The sequence below is a fragment of the Orbicella franksi genome, chromosome 9 (genome assembly GCF_964199315.1).
Source record: "Orbicella franksi chromosome 9, jaOrbFran1.1, whole genome shotgun sequence".
Classification (NCBI taxonomy): Eukaryota; Metazoa; Cnidaria; class Anthozoa; order Scleractinia; family Merulinidae; genus Orbicella; species Orbicella franksi.
The window spans coordinates 26,112,521-26,129,926 of NC_138153.1; the positions used below are offsets into that span (position 1 = coordinate 26,112,521).

At 38.6% G+C, this 17,406-nt stretch overlaps 1 protein-coding gene and 1 pseudogene across 2 annotated transcripts in view; one reads left to right on the plus strand and one right to left on the minus strand.

The window, feature by feature from the left end:
* The window catches only part of LOC145498197 (uncharacterized), a 358,759-nt gene that overhangs the window by 41,403 nt on the left and 299,950 nt on the right, over positions 1 to 17,406 (minus strand). The gene's annotated exons all lie outside the window — the stretch shown is intronic.
* Positions 11,260 to 17,406, plus strand: part of LOC145498163 (uncharacterized) — a 59,460-nt pseudogene continuing 53,313 nt past the window's right edge. Inside the window, exon 1 of the transcript XR_014050784.1 lies at positions 11,260 to 12,155. The product of XR_014050784.1 is annotated as an uncharacterized LOC145498163 (transcript). The remainder of the gene's footprint in view (positions 12,156 to 17,406) is intronic.

Genomic DNA, 17,406 nt, shown 5'->3' on the forward strand with positions numbered 1-17,406 from the left:
TAAATGTAGATACAAGTAAACACTCCAATTACTAATTTAGAGAAAATTGCTATCATTTTATTCACTGCATTATAAATGCAATATGTTATTGCTTGTTAACTATAAAATATTTTTCTTCTTAGAATATTTCTGCTAGTATTGCTCAAGACGACTGTACATCAGTCTCCAAGCGTTAAGCATTATTACGTATTAAAGTTGTCTCCTGGACAGATTTTCATTTGACTGTAATTGGTTAAAAACACTCCGTGCAATTTATGCAACCGCCCCTAACCAATCAGAGCAGAGACTATATTCTCAAAGCCAATCAGGTGCGTTGAAAACTCAGTGACTGAGTTCACGTGACGTTTCCCACTCTCGTCACCGACTGCTCCCGACTTTCTCGCGCTTTTCGGTGATTGCCGTGTTGCGATTGGCTGGTTCAATATTTGCAGGCTAGGTGATGCGTTCTAATAATTTTGAATTTAAAAGCTTTACAACAGTCATTAGAAAATCACTATTTTTAAATTAAATATTACAACAAACATTTACAGTTATAATGTACAGCTCGCTATAAATTGGAATGGAGATTTGGCTAGCTACCGCGGTCTGTCACCGCGTGTGCAAAAACGTTACAAAAGTATTCAAACTGAGAAAACGACCCTTGTGTTTTTATTGTCTTTGTTTTTGTTTTGTGGTCATCTTTTATCCATTTTACGCTGCAACTGGAAGAATCCGGCTGCTTTCATACACCTTATTCAGCCTCGGCACCCCACTCTATAATAAGTACGCTTAAAGAATGGTATTCCGCAATGTTTTCCTTGTAAAAGGACTGAAGCAACGAATTTAATAATTGAGTTTCAAAACATTGCGACTCAATAAGTTGTTGCCCTTAGCATAATTTGGTAATAGTCAACAATTTCTTTTCCGACATGACCAATTTCCTCATTTCCATAAACTGTGCCTGGCTGGATTTGGGAACTGATCGCTTCTGGAGGGTCAAAGTTCATCTTTGACTTTTATCCCGGATCCCCGGGGAACGGCGGGCCGGACAAAGTTCATTTGGTATACTAAAAGTCTGTGTCAGTCCCAACTAATCGCAAATAGTCTCCACGAGGACACTTCGTGACTTTGTACACTTCCCACGCAATTTCTTCAGGACAAAGTCGACTCTCTGCTGTGCGTTTAGGTTTGTCTCAACGCTCTTTTCCGAACCCGAGGCGCTGCGTGACGTTGGAAAGCGCGCTTGACATCACAAGTAGGTCTTATAGTTTTCAGGGTGGGGTATAACGCTTCGTATTGCATTTATCCACTGTTTTTTGTCCTGCTCAGTGGAGACTTGTAGTGTGTGAGATTGGCCGTATTCTGCTTCTGTACTTGATACTCTGAAAACGTGCTTAGCTGTTGGGACAAAAGGATCGGTAACAAATTATTCACTTTCAAGTTGATAAGTTGGATTGTGTTATGTTTCTGTTGACGTTAGTTCAGGTAAGAGAGATACAACAAGACAACATTCCCTGATTGGTGTCGTGACATATATTGATATCGCAGATGCGAAAAGCTTGACCTAGCTCCTTTAACAAGAACACGACACAATGCCGTGCCTGTATTGCAACGATAAACTGGGAAGAGACCATCCTTGAAAATCGGCTTTTCCCAGATACGTGACATTACAATTGAGCAAAGAGTATTCTGTTCACCTGTACCGAGTCTTCATACCGCGGTCTTGAATGAACCGCCCATTCTGGCGTCACCGTCAGACAGATCCTCAACCAACAAATTTTCGACTGGGATTGGCTGTTGATGACAAAATATCATGTTAACAAATAAGTCAGCGAAATGAATGAGCGACCAGCAAAATGTGTTTCCTCAACACGCGCAGGCAATTTTCGCGGTTTCCGCGTGTCTCTCCTGAATTGCGCATGGAGGTCTGGGAGGAAAGAAAAGAGTGCGAAATAGTTATTGGATTCTCTTAGACTGCGAGCAGTCACTCTTTTGCTCAAAAATCCGCGGGGAACTAGAACGCAAACGAAGAAGAACACAGCACACAAGCGAGCGTAGACTTGCCACAAGTCGACCTTTTCTTAATCCTTGACTTATTTATCTATCTCGGGCAAAGCGTGAGGATAATCTTTGAGCAACGAAGTCACGAGGGCGTGCGCTTGCCACGTAAGTCGCGAGAAGTCGACTTGTTTCACCTGCAGGGATGTGAATCAGAGCGTAAATTTTTGGCGCGAAAAACATGATTTACATTTTTCACTTTTCATGTTCTCCACGCGCGATCTTCGCGAAAGCAGAAAATAATTTCCATCAAAAAGTTTGTGAGTACTGTCCCCTAACTCAAATGAATTTATTTGTAATGTGTACCCTGCAGTATGTAGTCAGCAATATTGACAAAAGGCAAAAGCTGTTCCATTGAATAACGCCTCTTGAAAAGACAAAACCGTGTTTAAACCGATCGAGGAGGGGGACATTGGGATGTTAGGTTTTGCGGTTTTGGCTATTTTTTGGACCGGTTTTTCGGTTTTGGTGTTCATTGTGGTTTGCGGATTTTTCGTCTTTTAGCATCTGGTTTTCGGTCTTCTTAAAAAATACTAGCGGTTTTTCGGTTTTGGTATCAGATGTGATTTTTGGTTTTTCCTTTTTTGTCCTATTTGGGTTCCGGTTTCTCTTCGATTTGAGCAGCAATTGATCTCGAATAGCCGCGAAATGCCAAAGTTATTGAGAGGAATGCGTGACAAACTAAATGTCACGGTAGGGGATCAGGCGCCTCGAATGACGCCCGAGACTTTGACCTCGCAGACCAGGCACCCAACGTGCCTCCCGCCCCAGCAACGGACGAAGCAATTGTGGATTGTGTTGTGTTTTTTACGAGGAGGGGAAAAGCGGCGAGAACTTTCGAAAGAGGAACACGTTTAGATGTAAAGTGAAAAGGGAAGAGAGAAGCCTGCAAAAGCTAAAAGATACTAAAAGATACGAAGGCTTCAGACAAGTCCATGACATTCACAAATACTTTGACAAAATTAGTGTTAGTGTAGTTTGCTCTGTATGCCCCACTTGTCACCATTGTATCGGTTTTTGACGATTTTTTAGCGGTTTTCGGTTTTTGGCGAATTGTTTTCCGGTTTTGCGGTTTTGGATAATTTTTTCTTCGGTTTTGCGGTTTCTAATATACCCCAATGCCCACCTCATCGAGAATTATTTGTTTTAGTCTAGATTAACCATCGATCGACTAGCCTGAGTATCAGGCTTTTCTTACTCGCGGGGTAGGAGGAGGAGGAAACACCCGGCAAAGAAAAGCCTGACACGACGGTCCGTATTGCAGTCTTCCAACTCCTCATAACGTGACAAGCGTCATTGTACGTATTAACCAATGCAATTAGAATCATTTCCGGCTGTCATGTTTACTTGCATGTACCACAGATCACAATTGCAACGGCGAGAATTTGAGCAAATAATCCAGTTTCGTCCGTGTTTGTAATGGTTTCCGATAATGTTTGCACAATTTGCCTCGAAAATTTTCACACAGAGTATGGAAGGTGTGTCGCTACAGTACCGCTGTTTTCTGAAACTTCGTACAAAGAGTTTTCTAATGTTTTGTGTGAAGAACCTGTCATTCTTGTGGAATTATTTCTCAAGTTGAGAATTGTTCAGTGTCATTCAAGGTAGTGAAGACGGCAAAAGGTCTGTTTGCAAAAAATGCGCTAGGAAAATAGTGAATTGCTGCAGAATGTTCACGGAGTTACTGGAGACATTAGCGGGTGGTAGGGCACTCGAGGAGGCCAAGGAAAGCACACCACGAACTTCTTCGATAGCCAGTCCAAGAGGTTCAATTCCTGTTCGAGGCCAGCGATCCCCAACTGGAGTGACGCCAAAGGCGAAGCAGCAAAAAAAAAGGCACTTGTGAAAATGAAACTGAAGGGGCTCAGCGAAGACCTTCAGAAAAGAGAACTCTGTTTTCTGACCAGATACTCTGAGCTCGACGATGAAACAACAAGCTCTGAACAAGCCTGATGAATATCTCGACAGAAAAGAATTTACCACCACACGAAATACTTTTACCTCAGGTAGTGTGACGTTATGTTGCATTGTGTATTATCTAATCAGCGTAACATCCAGATTTTGGATGTTCGACATAAGCCAATTAAGAGTGCCTGCCTGTAAAAATCAGACAAATTCTTAATTTCGCGGCAAGGGTCGAAAATTCGATTTCGCTAATATTCTTATGGTAGATAGGCTAGGGCATGACAAAAACTACTGGATAGTTTTTTTGGCAAAATATCCTTTTATTTCAAAGAAATATGCAAATTACCAAATTCCGTTAAAATCGTCATTTGACGCACCATTTTATTAAGCAAGTTTGAGAGCCTCGCATGCAAAACCACATCATTCTTCCGTCTTTAAAACACTCAAATATTTTTGTGCAATGTTTAAATCAGTGTGTACTGGGTTGATTTTAGGGAATGCTGCGTTGTCTTTTTGGGTGCAAAATAATTAAATTTCGAAGACATGTATTTCATTCACTTAAAAGTACTTCGTGAATATAATTAATTTTCACTATGTGCGAAACCTTCAAATGGATCAAACTTCTGGTGGTTGAATTGCAGAAGGATGGTCTACAGATTCCTGTAAAAATTTCTTTGGGCAAATGATTGTGAGCGACGCGAGAGCTTTTCAAAGTACGTCAAAAATGCAAATATTTGACCATCCGTCGTGAAATTTCAATTTACGGGTTAGACGTATATTTTAGCATGTGCCACACGACTTGACCTATAATAAGTTGAAATAGACACAGAGCTGATAATTTCGAAATGTTCTAACCTTATTTGTTGTAAAAGGCAGGTCCAAAGCCGATTTGACGTGTTTCTAGTCGATCTCTCACCATTCGTCGCACATAAAGCAGAAGTTCGCTTTTGTTTACACAAGGTCAACGTCCGATGTACATCGCCTACTGTCAACCTATTTTTGGTCGAATACTATGAATCTGTGACCATCTTTCTGCGCTTATGAACATCACTGCATCTAAGTCTAAAACGGCTGAGTCATTTGTAGATAGTTGCTTGCTTTACGCTTCGCCAAAATATTGCGTTTGATCGATTGCTGACCATTGCTGATAAGCGTGTCGGCGCAGCACAATCTTACAGCCGTTATTTGGTCGCCATGCAATGATGTCACGGCATATGCTGCACATTTTGATCTATTTTGTATAGAGTACTCTCGGGATAACTGAAACAATTTAATCATTGTTCATCTGTTTGTTCATATATATAATAATATGTGTATATTTATATAATCGCGTTCTATAGTGTACGTGGCGTCGGTCCACATCACGTTTGTTATACGTTCTGACGTTTCAGACAACAGCTGAGAAAGCTAGTGCCTGTACACACTAGAATTTTAAGAAAATCGCCATAAGCAAATTATAGATCAATGAAGCAAGAACTAGCTGAAATAAAAATAGGAAATCACAACGTGTCTAATTCGTGAGAAAAACAGACTAAATTTAATTAGTAATTACGTGAGTAAATAGCCCTGGCCATGCCATTTTATTTGGCGTATTTTGTTTGCTTAGTGGCGAGGCATTGGTATGTTGTTGTCAATACAGTCCAAAATTATCGCCAGTAAAATATTATAAATAAAACACCTATTGACCGGTTACCTCCGCGGCCACCATTTGGTCATTCCGATAAGGGTTTCATTATTGTCTTTACCCCTATTAAGCGGCCACCCAAAATTTAAGAACTTTGTTTTGGAAAGGGCGATGACAGATAAGAGTCTGAAATTGAAGGTGCATGACGAGTGATAATTCAAACACACGTCTATCATGATTGTCTTGAATGTTCACCGAGACATTTGTAGCCTGACAGTGAAAAATTAAATGTTCAAGGTACACCAATCTCTATTTAAGCGGCTAGCCCCATTAAGCGGTCATCACCCATTTCCCCGAGGGTAGCCCACTGTATTACATGTAAACCAAAAATAATTACGTAGCGCGAAAAGACCTAGGTATGAGTTTAGTGTTACAGTATTACGCAGGGCATGTAGGTAGCGGTGGTCGAGTAAAAGATAACAACAGGGGCAATGGTAAGCTATTCATTCTTTTCATTTCTTAATTCAATCTCTTCCCTACTCATCACGATTGTGTGCTCCCAGTGACTCCAAACCTTACAGAGCCTTACGTATTAGGATAGAAATTGTCCTACCCCTACCCCCTAAAATGGGATGACAGGCAAGGATTCAAGCCATCAAACCATGATAATCAAACGTAATATTTTGGTGTAGTGCAAAGCAAGCAACTATCTACAAATGACTCAGCCGTTTTAGACTTAGATGCAGTGGTGATCATATGTGTCGAAAGAGGGTCACAGATTCATGGTATTCGACCGTTAAATAAGTTGACAGTTGGCGATGTACACCGGACGTTATGTAAACAAAAGCAAACTTCTGCTTTATGTGCGACGAATGGTGAGAGAAACACGTCAAATCGGTTTTGCACCTGCCTTTTACAGCAAATGAGGTTAGAATATTTCGAAATTATCAGCTCTGTGTCTATTTCAATTTAACATAGGTCAAATCATGTGACGCATGCTAAAATATACGTCTAACCCGTAAATTGAAATTTCACGACGGATGGTCAAATATTTGCAATTTTGACGTACTTTGAAAAGCTCTCGCGTCGCTCACAATCATTTGCCCAAAGATATTTTTTCAGGAATCTGTAGACCATCCTTCTGCAATTCAACCACCAGAAGTTTGATCCATTTGAAGGTTTCGCACATAGTGAAAATTAATTATATCCACGAAGTACTTTTAAGTGAATGAAATACATGTCTTCGAAATTTAATTATTTTGCACCCAAAAAGACAACCCAACATTCCCTAAAATCAACCCAGTACACATTTAAACATTGCACAAAAATATTTGAGTGTTTTAAAGACGGAAGAATGATGTGGTTTTGCATGCTAGGCTCTCAAACTTGTGTAATAAAATGGTGCGTCAAATGACGATTTTAACGGAATTAGGTAATTTGCATATTTCTTTGAAATAAAAGGTTATTTTGCCAAAAAAACTATCCAGTAGTTTTTGTCATGCCCTAGCCTATCTAACATGAAAATATGAGCGAAATCGAATTTTTGACCCTTGCCGAGTTATTTTCCATTTTTATGGACAGGGACTCTTAAAACGTTTGTGTCAGGCCTTTCTCGGCAATTTTCCCCTACCCCTACCCTCTTGCTAAGAAAGGCCTAATACTCAGGTTAGCGATCGACCAGAAAACTGCCTGACAAATGCCATAAACTTATGTAGATCTAGCTTGTACCGACAAGAATCCGAATTAACTAAAAAAGACGGAATTAGTCGAGGAGAACTTTAATTCTGTAAAGCTGTCTTGATTAAATAAAGTTGAGAATCGAAGTCGTAACGAACGGCAGAGAATAAATGCACTGTTCCCAAAAGACCTTCATCGATCAACAACTGCTTTCAACACGGTAAAATAAAACGGCCGAGGAAAACGTGCTGCGATGCTCTTTCTTTGTAGAGAAGAAACTTGGTCATTCATTGAATCAACTAAAACTAAGTGCAACAATTACGCAAACTGCAGGAACGCCTCTGTTCTTCTTCGAAAGGTCCAAACTTAATTCTCTCAAGCGATCTGGATCACGTAGGAGCTCAGCTCGCGTCCATCAGTAAATGAACACGTATTGGTCGGATAAATAGCCTTCCAGTGCTTTTCCTTTTTCTTCTTTCAAAGACTTGAAATTGAGTTAGATAGACCGTATTTAATAGCTCCCATTAAATTCATATCCTTAAGTATATCCGAGATCAAAAGCTATTGAAATGAAAAAAGATTTTTGTAGTATTTGAACTCAGCAAACATTTGTTCAGCAAGTTGTGTCGTTGATCGCGCGTGACGTCATGACCTATAGTCAATACTTGTTTCTTCATTGGTTAATGTGTACTTACGTCACCGGTGGAAAAATCCACCGATAAATTTGGCGCGATGCAAGTGGGAAACTCTAGTGAAATGCTTGGACGACAGGCAGAGGATGTTTCTAAAATATGAGGGCGGTAAATTAAGCCCGTAAATTTCATTCTTTTTCCTACTGTGGTCTTAAAGATGGTGATTTCTGTAACCTACTATCTTGGTCAGATTTAAAAAAGAAATTAAACCACCCTACATCCCCGCCCCTCCCCTCCCCCCGAATTAATGTTGAACTCAAGTTACAACCAAACCGCGCTATTGTTTCCATTATTGAAATGAGGGAGGGGTTGTCTTAATTTTCATTGAAATTGACCAAGACTAGCCTGTAATGCAGGCGTATTTATAGGAGCGTCACAGTATATATACTCTCAACTGGGCACATTTTGATCGGGTGAATGGCAATAGGGGAGGTCGAGGAAGAGTTCTGAGGGCAAAAGTTTTGCTAGGAAGTAACAGCCGAAGTTGATTATGCAGGGCAGTGTAGCCGGACTGTGCAGCAACATGTGCAAGGGAGGGGGCCATTTGTTTGGTAGAAATTTCATTCAAAAAATTAATATCACTTTATATTTCTTGAATATCAAGTGCTACTATAATATTATTAAATTTCCCTTGCACTCAAACAATTCGAATCTTCAGGAGCAAGGACATCCGAGACGGCTGAAACGCACTGTTCAGCCGAAATTGTTCCGGATTTGTGACGAATCCGGAACGTTTTAGTACTGGATTGGTTTTGCCTTTTACACACAAGAGGACGAATCCGAAATAGGAATTTCCCGGTTTGGGCGTGTCCCCGGAGATTTTGAATCCGGAATCAGTTCAAGTGGGAATTTGAATACGAAAACTTTTGAATCCGTAGAGTTTTGTCGTTTAAACGATTTTCTTCCGAATCCGGTTATTTTTCCGCCTGCGGTCTTTTGAATTCGTGATATATTAACCTAAGAGGCGGACTTAGCCTAGTAGTCATATGATGGCGGCCGGTCGCTGTTGCCTCATTCTATTACAGCTCTATTACAGGTGCCGACAATCAATTTTATGATGGCGAAAGTCATATTCCTGAGACAACGACAATGTTTACGTCCTCCACACTTCATCGGAGACGAAGAGGATGGCACGATCGAAGACCTCACCCCGACGGTTTTATATAAAACCCGGTACAAATGCCTAGTGGGACAACATGATGGACAACCATAGCGTGGTCCGCGAGTGCAAAGAAAACTTCAGACTCTCTCACCGTACCCGTAGCCTTCTTTTTGGCGACATTTTGTTGCTTGTTGTCGACACAGCAGACAACTTGTTAACCATTCATTCATGAATGTCTCCGGAGTTGTCTTCATGTGGAAATAGTTAGGAATCAGAACACCCTTTCAGTGTAAACGCCTACGAATCCGAATACTCCAAAATTGATGAATCCGGAAACATTTACGAATGCGGGAAAATCTCTTTTAGTGTAAACTACAGTCGACTTCGGATAACTCAACCCTTCAATTCAAGTAATATATCAAACACGAGAGACAGTGTTTCATCGGGACATCTAAACACCGAGAAGAGAGTTGAAATACGACGCGCAGCGGAGTATTTTTGACGAAATTCGAGATGTTTGGATAGCCATTGAAACATTTTCTTGAGTTTTTGATAAAAAAAGGAGCAAACGGAGAAGTAAAATCTATGGTAATTAAGACCAAACCTCCTTCACGGTTGTGATTTTCTTTGTTTTAACTAGACAAATTATTAGTGAGTTTGAGAAGGGAGATTTATCAGGAGTTCGCGTTATCCGGAGTTGAGAACAAATGACTGGAAACGGTGTTTGATGTTTTTCTATTCATGCAGTGTACATTTTAATAAAATTAATAACAGAATAGAGAAGTCCGCGAGTGAAAATAAAACAATACACCTCTAAATTAGTGTATAAATCGGAACGTAACGTAATGTGAAAACTATAACAAAGGAAAGCAGCAGGGAGAAGTTCAGGAACTGTGAACTGTACAGGTTTTTTTAAAGAGAACAATGTCGGGCTACTTCAAAATAAATATGGCTGTTTTTTGTTTTTTTCAGTACACTGTTTGTTTTAACTTGTCACGTTCTGACAGACATGGTTCGACTTATCGAGGGTAAAATTGTGCAGAACATGACCGGGAGGTTCGAGTCATCGAGGGCTGGAGTTACCGAGGGTAAAATTACAGTAAATATATGACGAAAATCCAGGGCAAATCGATTTGGTTCGAGTTAGAGCGAGGTTCGAGTCAGGGAGGGTTCGAGTTATCGGGAGTAGATTGTATAAAGCCTTGTCTCAGTAAGGCTTTGCGCTGCATTCCACGGCAGTAGTACGTGACTTACTGAACTGACCTGTCAAATCTGTTGCACATCGCTTTAAGGGACAATGTCGTGAATTGCTCAACGTGAATGCGCAACGTTTCGTTCGAAACGTGAAAAGTTCAGGCGGAATCAGTTTCAAGTTTGAATTCGGCAAATTCAAAACCCGGGATTCAAAATGGCGTCAGAGCCGGTCGTGTTGCGTGAACAAAGGAAAATATTGACTACAATGGATAGCCCATGCCTTGAACACACGGAGAGAAAGCTGTCATAAAAGGGATAATTTGGAAAGATAATTTTCTCGAGCAACGCTCAACACAGCATCAAGCGCTTATCCCAACTCCCTTGCAAGAACTTAGACATCAAGTTAGTGTTTGCGCCATACAAGATCAAGAACTTATTTAGTGCCAAAGATGTTATATCTAAATTGTCACGATCCCATGTTATTTACAAATTTTCTTGCGCAGGCTGCAGCGCCTGTTATGTCAGCGAGACAAACCGACATCTTGTACACGCGTTCGTGAAAATTTAACTATTTTATCTTCTAGTGCTTCATATTCATGTTGTTATTTAGTATTCATATATTCTATGAAAGTTCGCTTTTATATCACAGAGACTAGCGGTTCATTTGTATTTGCAACTGAAGATCGATGGATATTGGTCATCCGAAACATGTTTTGCAAATTTAAAACTGTGTTTTTATCTCAAAGTTATTTCTTGTCTGCCTCTACTTCGCAAATTCAGTAAAAAAAATATTTACATTTAATATTTTCATATGACGGTTAATTGAAAAGATGTGTGGATCGTGTTGCAATTCGACAGTATTAAAATGGAGTGCAATATGTTACGGCAAGATTTGTAAGATGATTTCGTATTGCGACCGTTAAATCGTTTTTTACTGCAGAATCTGCATTAACGTGGCTGTTAGTAGCACTATTTAACTAAGAAATCTTTCGAGATATGCTAGAGAAAAAAGCTATTGACACGAAACAATTAGTATTGGTATATTATGATTACGCTGCGACCGACGGGGCCGGAAAATTAAAATTATTAAACGCAGACTGACCTCAAAATAATTTAGTTTTGAGAACTTTACTTTTTCTTAATACTAAAAGAACACAGTAAGGTTAAATATCGCCACTCAAAAGGAATTTTAAGCCTATATGGAAAAAGAAATCTTGCACCTGCGCAGCCCGTGACACTCGACTTGCCTTTAATTATGCAAGCTATATTCGCTTGTCTACGCAGCTTCGTTCAAAACATATTAAAAGCTCTCCGGTTTAGACCTGCATTCGGATTCAGCATTATTGATCGAGGTGGGAAAAGAGACGTCTGTATTACAAGTTGATGATCGACTTACAGAGCTAGAAAGCAAACAAGTTGAACGGGATTGACAACACTTAATTTGTTTTTATAGAACTTGTTTTTTTTGTTGTTGTTTTTTTTTGTCAACGCCAGTTTTTGACGTCATGTCTAGTTTCATTGCATGCTATTCAGCAATGAAGAGTATTTTCTTTTTTTAGCCAATGACATCTTCATTTTTGACCTACTTTACATATCTAAGAAAGTCAGTGCCATCTGCACTTTATCACGTGACAGACGTAGTCTTGTGGATCCTTTCTGCCTCATTCAGTTTATGACTGAAAATAATGTTTTCGCCTTTATAATTATTGTATTCAGGGATGTGTTAGGATTACATCATGCTACGGAATCATTAAAATTCACAGAACCGACACGGAAAAAGACTGATGAGAAAGGCTTCAGAAAATTCAACAGACTTCCTTTTAATGTTCGGTAAATCGTGTAGTTTTACCACAATCGTGCACAGAGTTCTTGTTTCTTCAAGGAATATCCTCGAAATATCCAGAATACTAAAGGAGCCTTGAAGGTAAGTGAGAGTGTTGTATACATAAACTTTCTGTTTACACGGTATTCGAAGCGGAACCACAGACTATAGTTTTTCGCTCGCTTAATTTAGTGGCTAAAACCTATTGCAATATGTATGCTTTCTCTCTCCCAAGGGTTCAATCTGATCAGACAATATGAAAGGTTCGATTTGTTAGATCTTAACACTGAGCAATTTTATTCAAACTTAATCGCAGTCACTCAAGTTTGCTTCGCTCGATAACAGCAGAATAATAGAATTCGCTCGCTATAAATACAATCAAGCATAAGACAGGTGATCGTGATAAGTACAGTTTTTAGTATAAATCTACTCACGTTCTATCACGAATGCCGTTCTCTTATTCCACTGTAGATAGTGAATAAATATAAACATAAATCCTTTATTCTAACTCGGTAAGAATTAAAGCTACAAAGCTTGTGGTAGCTTAGAAGCGTGCGGTTGTTCAGAACAAAATAGCGGTAACATCTTTGCACTTTCGAAGTGTATGTGAAGAGGATTTAGATAAGGTTTTAAACGACAGGTGGATTTATACTGAAACAATGAGATTATTCGCTCTCGATTTCTATGCGTGATAGTTGATTCGGGTTGCGCCCTAGTCAGCTATCATGCGATGCAAATATCTAACTCGTAAGCTAATTTTAGATGTCAGTTGTTTTGCATAAAGTTATGACAGTGGCTGGTCTTGCGAAATGCTATGAAAATCGTGTCGTAGAGTAAAGACAGAGCTTTGAGTTTTTTGCCGGGAAGAGTGCACTAAGATGAGTTTGAATTTTCCTCGAAGAACCACAAAACGATTAGAAAGCAACGAATTATTAATGTGTGGCTGAACAAAAACATTCTTCTGCGGAAAACTTGTTGTCTTGGTGAAACTAACTTTTTTCTTTATTCTGTCTGAGCAGAAGGCTTTGTTTGTAATCAAAAGCTAATCACAGGTTTAGGATTAGAGAAAGACACGGAACAAAATCTGAGATTTTCCTCCCGGTATAATTAAGCATGAAGGAGATCAAAATTTATTTCACCTGCTATTGTCAAGAGTCCCATACAAGGCTGAATGGTAAGAGGACGGGGTTAGGAGTAGGGGGGAGGCAGGGGGGAGGTGGCGAAACTCAACATGAGTGGAGAAGGGTGAAAAATGACGGATCAGTCGATTTTATTTTTTTCTTTCTTTTGTTTTTGGAGACGTCGTAAATCTCATGACGCCTTAGTCCAAAGAAAAGGAAGCAATCTGCAAACACGAGACTTCGATAACGATCAATACATTTTCTTTTAACCACACTTTATTTACAAATTTGCAATAATTAATAAACTTAGTTGCAACACTAGATCAAGGACTAGAAAAATCTTGTGAAGACTGAACAATAATTTAAGAAATTTGTTTAACAAATGAAGAAGCCTCGACTGTGCTCTGTTCTGTAAAGCAGGTAGGAAGCGATAGAGCACAACAGAAGGAGCTAGGGAGAAACACTGGACTACGTCTTGTGTCTTTCCCTATACTTCTTTCGTGCTCTGCCGCTTCCTGCGTGCTTTACAACAGAACAGAGCACAGTCAAGGCCTCTTTATTTGTTTTATGATGAAGAATCCATTTATTTCCCCACGTCAGCGTGCATCTGTTTTCTGATGAAGCATGCTAAAATAAGCCAATCACAATCCTTGTTAGAACTGTCCAAATAATTTGTTGGATAACGGGACAACAGCTGTCAGTCACAAACTGCACTTCAACAAACTTTCGATTTCGAGTGGCTTTCGAGAGAAAAAACGATCGCTTCAAAGTCCTTTTTTTAGTTTCATTTAAAAATAAGGATCTAAAAGTTTCTTGTCCAGTGGAATTCGGCTGCACATATTATGTGATTCTTTCAATATACAGAACGACAAAAATTACGGCATTTTCTCAATATGTGAAAATTACGTTAATATGCAAAATATACATCAACACATATAGAGCCACTTTCTCGCCGATGATTATCGGCGAGGTAATTCAGTCTGTATAATAAAGGCGCGAAAATCTCTCCGATGACCGGCGAGGTGATCTGTCTGTATCACCACGGGAAAACGACAAAAATTACGCCACGTTTTCAATATGTGAACATTACATTACATATAATATGCAAAATTACATTAACACTTATATAGACCCGCTTTCTCGCCGGTGATCATCGGCGAGGTAACTCTGTCTGTATTATTACAGGACGAAAATCTCCCCGATGATTATCGGCGAGGTTAATGATCATCATCAGCGAGATGCATGAAGAGGTACTCTACGACAATTCTAAACGTATTAATGATGCTTTTGCGATCATATAGTTAAAGACGAGGATGCCCTATGTATATAATTATTCAGGACGGTAATTTTCAACTTTTTGAAAATCACTTGTTATCGGAATTTGGAGTTATTTTGAATATTTTTTCTATCCTTGCCACCCTTCCCAATCTCGCAACAATCAATCTCTCAGTGTAGTTCGAGTATTTGTTGTTCAAACAGCTTTAGGTATGAGGCGCCGTTTGTAAATTTATTATTTAGACCGAATTTATGTCATTTTCCCCTTATTTATAAATAATTGGAAACGCCAGAAAATTTGTTTATAAATAAGACACAAGAATTTGTCCGTTGATATGTAAATAATTATTTTAGGTACGTCCTGATTTATAAATAATCTTTTACCGTAGAGTTATTATGTATAAATAATAAACTAAACAACTTCAATTATTTGTAAATCAGGTCCTCTCTAAAATAGTTATTTACATATCATAAAGTTTGTAAATGGCATTATTTATAAATAAATTATTTCGCCGGGAGTCTAAATTCATTATTTACAAATAATGAAGTTTCATTTCAGTGAATGTAAATTTATTGTTTATAAATAATGAAGTTTCATCTCGCCGACTATAAATTTATTATTTAGAAATAATGAACTTCACTAAGTGTGTAAATTCATTATTTAGAAATAATGAAGTTTGACCTCGCCGAGTGTAAATTTATCATTTAGAGATGATGAACTTCACCGAGTGGGTAAATTCATTATTTATAAATAATGAAATTTCACCTCGCCGAGTGTAAATTTATTATTTAGCTCTTATTAACCGAGCTAAGTCGGTCTGTATGGGAGAATCTTGACCGAGGTCGTGAGTACAGACCGAACGCAGTGAGGTCTGTACACACGACCGAAGAAGAAAACTCTAAATCCCAAAGAAGAAAACTCTAATTCGTTTAATGTGACTGGTTTGCTGACATTCTGCTTGCGAACGGCGATGAGCTTAACTTAAACCTGCCGAAATTAAATTTGCTCGTCCTCTTTACTTCTTTTTTTGTCATCAGGCTTTTTGGCGCTTCCATAAATGTTTGAGAAGAAAATAAAAGAAAATGGTGAACATTTTTGTGTTTTAGTTTGCTACTTTAATTTTCAACGCAAAATGAAACCGGTCTACAGATGCCGGTCTAGATGGGAAAATCTAGACCGCGGTCAATATCGATTTCAGCCAATCAAACTCGTGAATTCGGTAGTTCCCAGTCCTTGTGAGACACAGCCATATAATAATTAGCTCTTATTAACCGAGCTGGAGGTCTGTATGAGAGAATCGTGACCGAGGTCAAGATTCTCTCATGCAGACCGACTAAGCTCGGTTAATAAGATGTTTATTATATGGCAAACGAGAAAAATAAATTTGTTAAATGTAACTGGTTTGTACTAGCTGACAGTTTGTTTGCGAATGGCGATGAGCTGAACTTGAAATAATTCTGCCAAAGTTTGCTCGTCCTCTTTTTTCTCATCAGGCTTTTGGGCACCTCCATAAATAAATATCGTTGGAAGAAAATAGTCAAAGTTTTGCATTTTAGTTTGCAACTTTTTCTCCGCAAAATGTAAGCTAATGTTATCGCTCTAGATGCCGGTCTAGATGGGAAAATCTAGACCGCTTTCAATATCGATTTCAGCCAATCAAATTCGTGAATCTGGTAGTTCCTAGTCCTTGTGAGACACAGCCATATAATAATTCTAAATAATGAATTTACACACTAGGCGAAGTTCATTATTTCTAAATAATAAATTTACAGTCGGCGACATGAAACTTCATTATTTGTAAATAATGAATTTAGACTCCCGGCGAAATGATTTATTTATTAATCAAAACTATAACAAAATTCTCGAACGTGATTGGCTATCAGCAGCCCGATTTGAGCATTAATTGGACAGTGTACGCGTCATGCTTGTAATTGGACAGTACGCGTCATTTTGCACGCGCTGTTGCGGTGCACTTTGTTGAGTAAACTGCTGTGTTTTTCAACATTCAAAACGACGTTTAATCGTTTCAGCGATCAATCGATGGTTTGTTCGTTTCTCGAATTTTGTCATAGTTTTGATTATTGGTAACAGGACATCGTGTCGTCCAATTCAGTCTGTAATCATACTCGTGATTAACAAATCGGACACCCGTTTCGCGGTCGTCCGATTTTGTCAATCACTCGTATGATTACAGACCGAATTGGACTCCACTCAGTCCTATTACCATTATAAATAATGCGATTTACAAACTTTATGATATGTAAATAACTATTTTAGAGAGGACCTGATTTACAAATAATTGAAGTTGTTTAGTTTATCATTTATATATAATAACTCTATGGTAAAAGATTATTTATAAATCAGGATGTACCTGAAATAATTATTTACATGTCAACGGACAAGTTCTTGTGTCTTATTTATAAACAAATTTTCTGGCGTTTCCAATTATTTATAAATAAGGGGAAAATGTCATAAATTCGGTCTAAATAATAAATTTACAAACGGCGCCCCATACTTTAGTGCCTAATGTCTGGGTGTATTTGCAAAAAGCTGTGATATTTCCTTTTATGATTTAATTTAATCAAAAAAAGAAGGTATATCAGCTATATTGTTTATCTCTAATCTTTGAAGTTTGCCTATTTCTTGGCTCCTAGAACTGCATAATTCCAGTTAAATTTTCATCCGGTGAATAATACGCACATTGAGAACTGATCTTTGATTGGAAAAAATGAGGTGAAAGAGTAAACTTTGTGATGATGGTTTGAATTTCAATTCTTTTTTTGAATCCTTGGATCAAAATGTCCATTAATTTTCAAACGGTGTTCATCCCAGACACTACTTGACACGCAGAATCACGAATATAATTATATTTCAAAGCCTTATTGCATTCTAGTTGTGATATGTATATTTAATACCTTTAAACTCCCACCAGTAACGCTTTCTTCGCGGGCAGTTT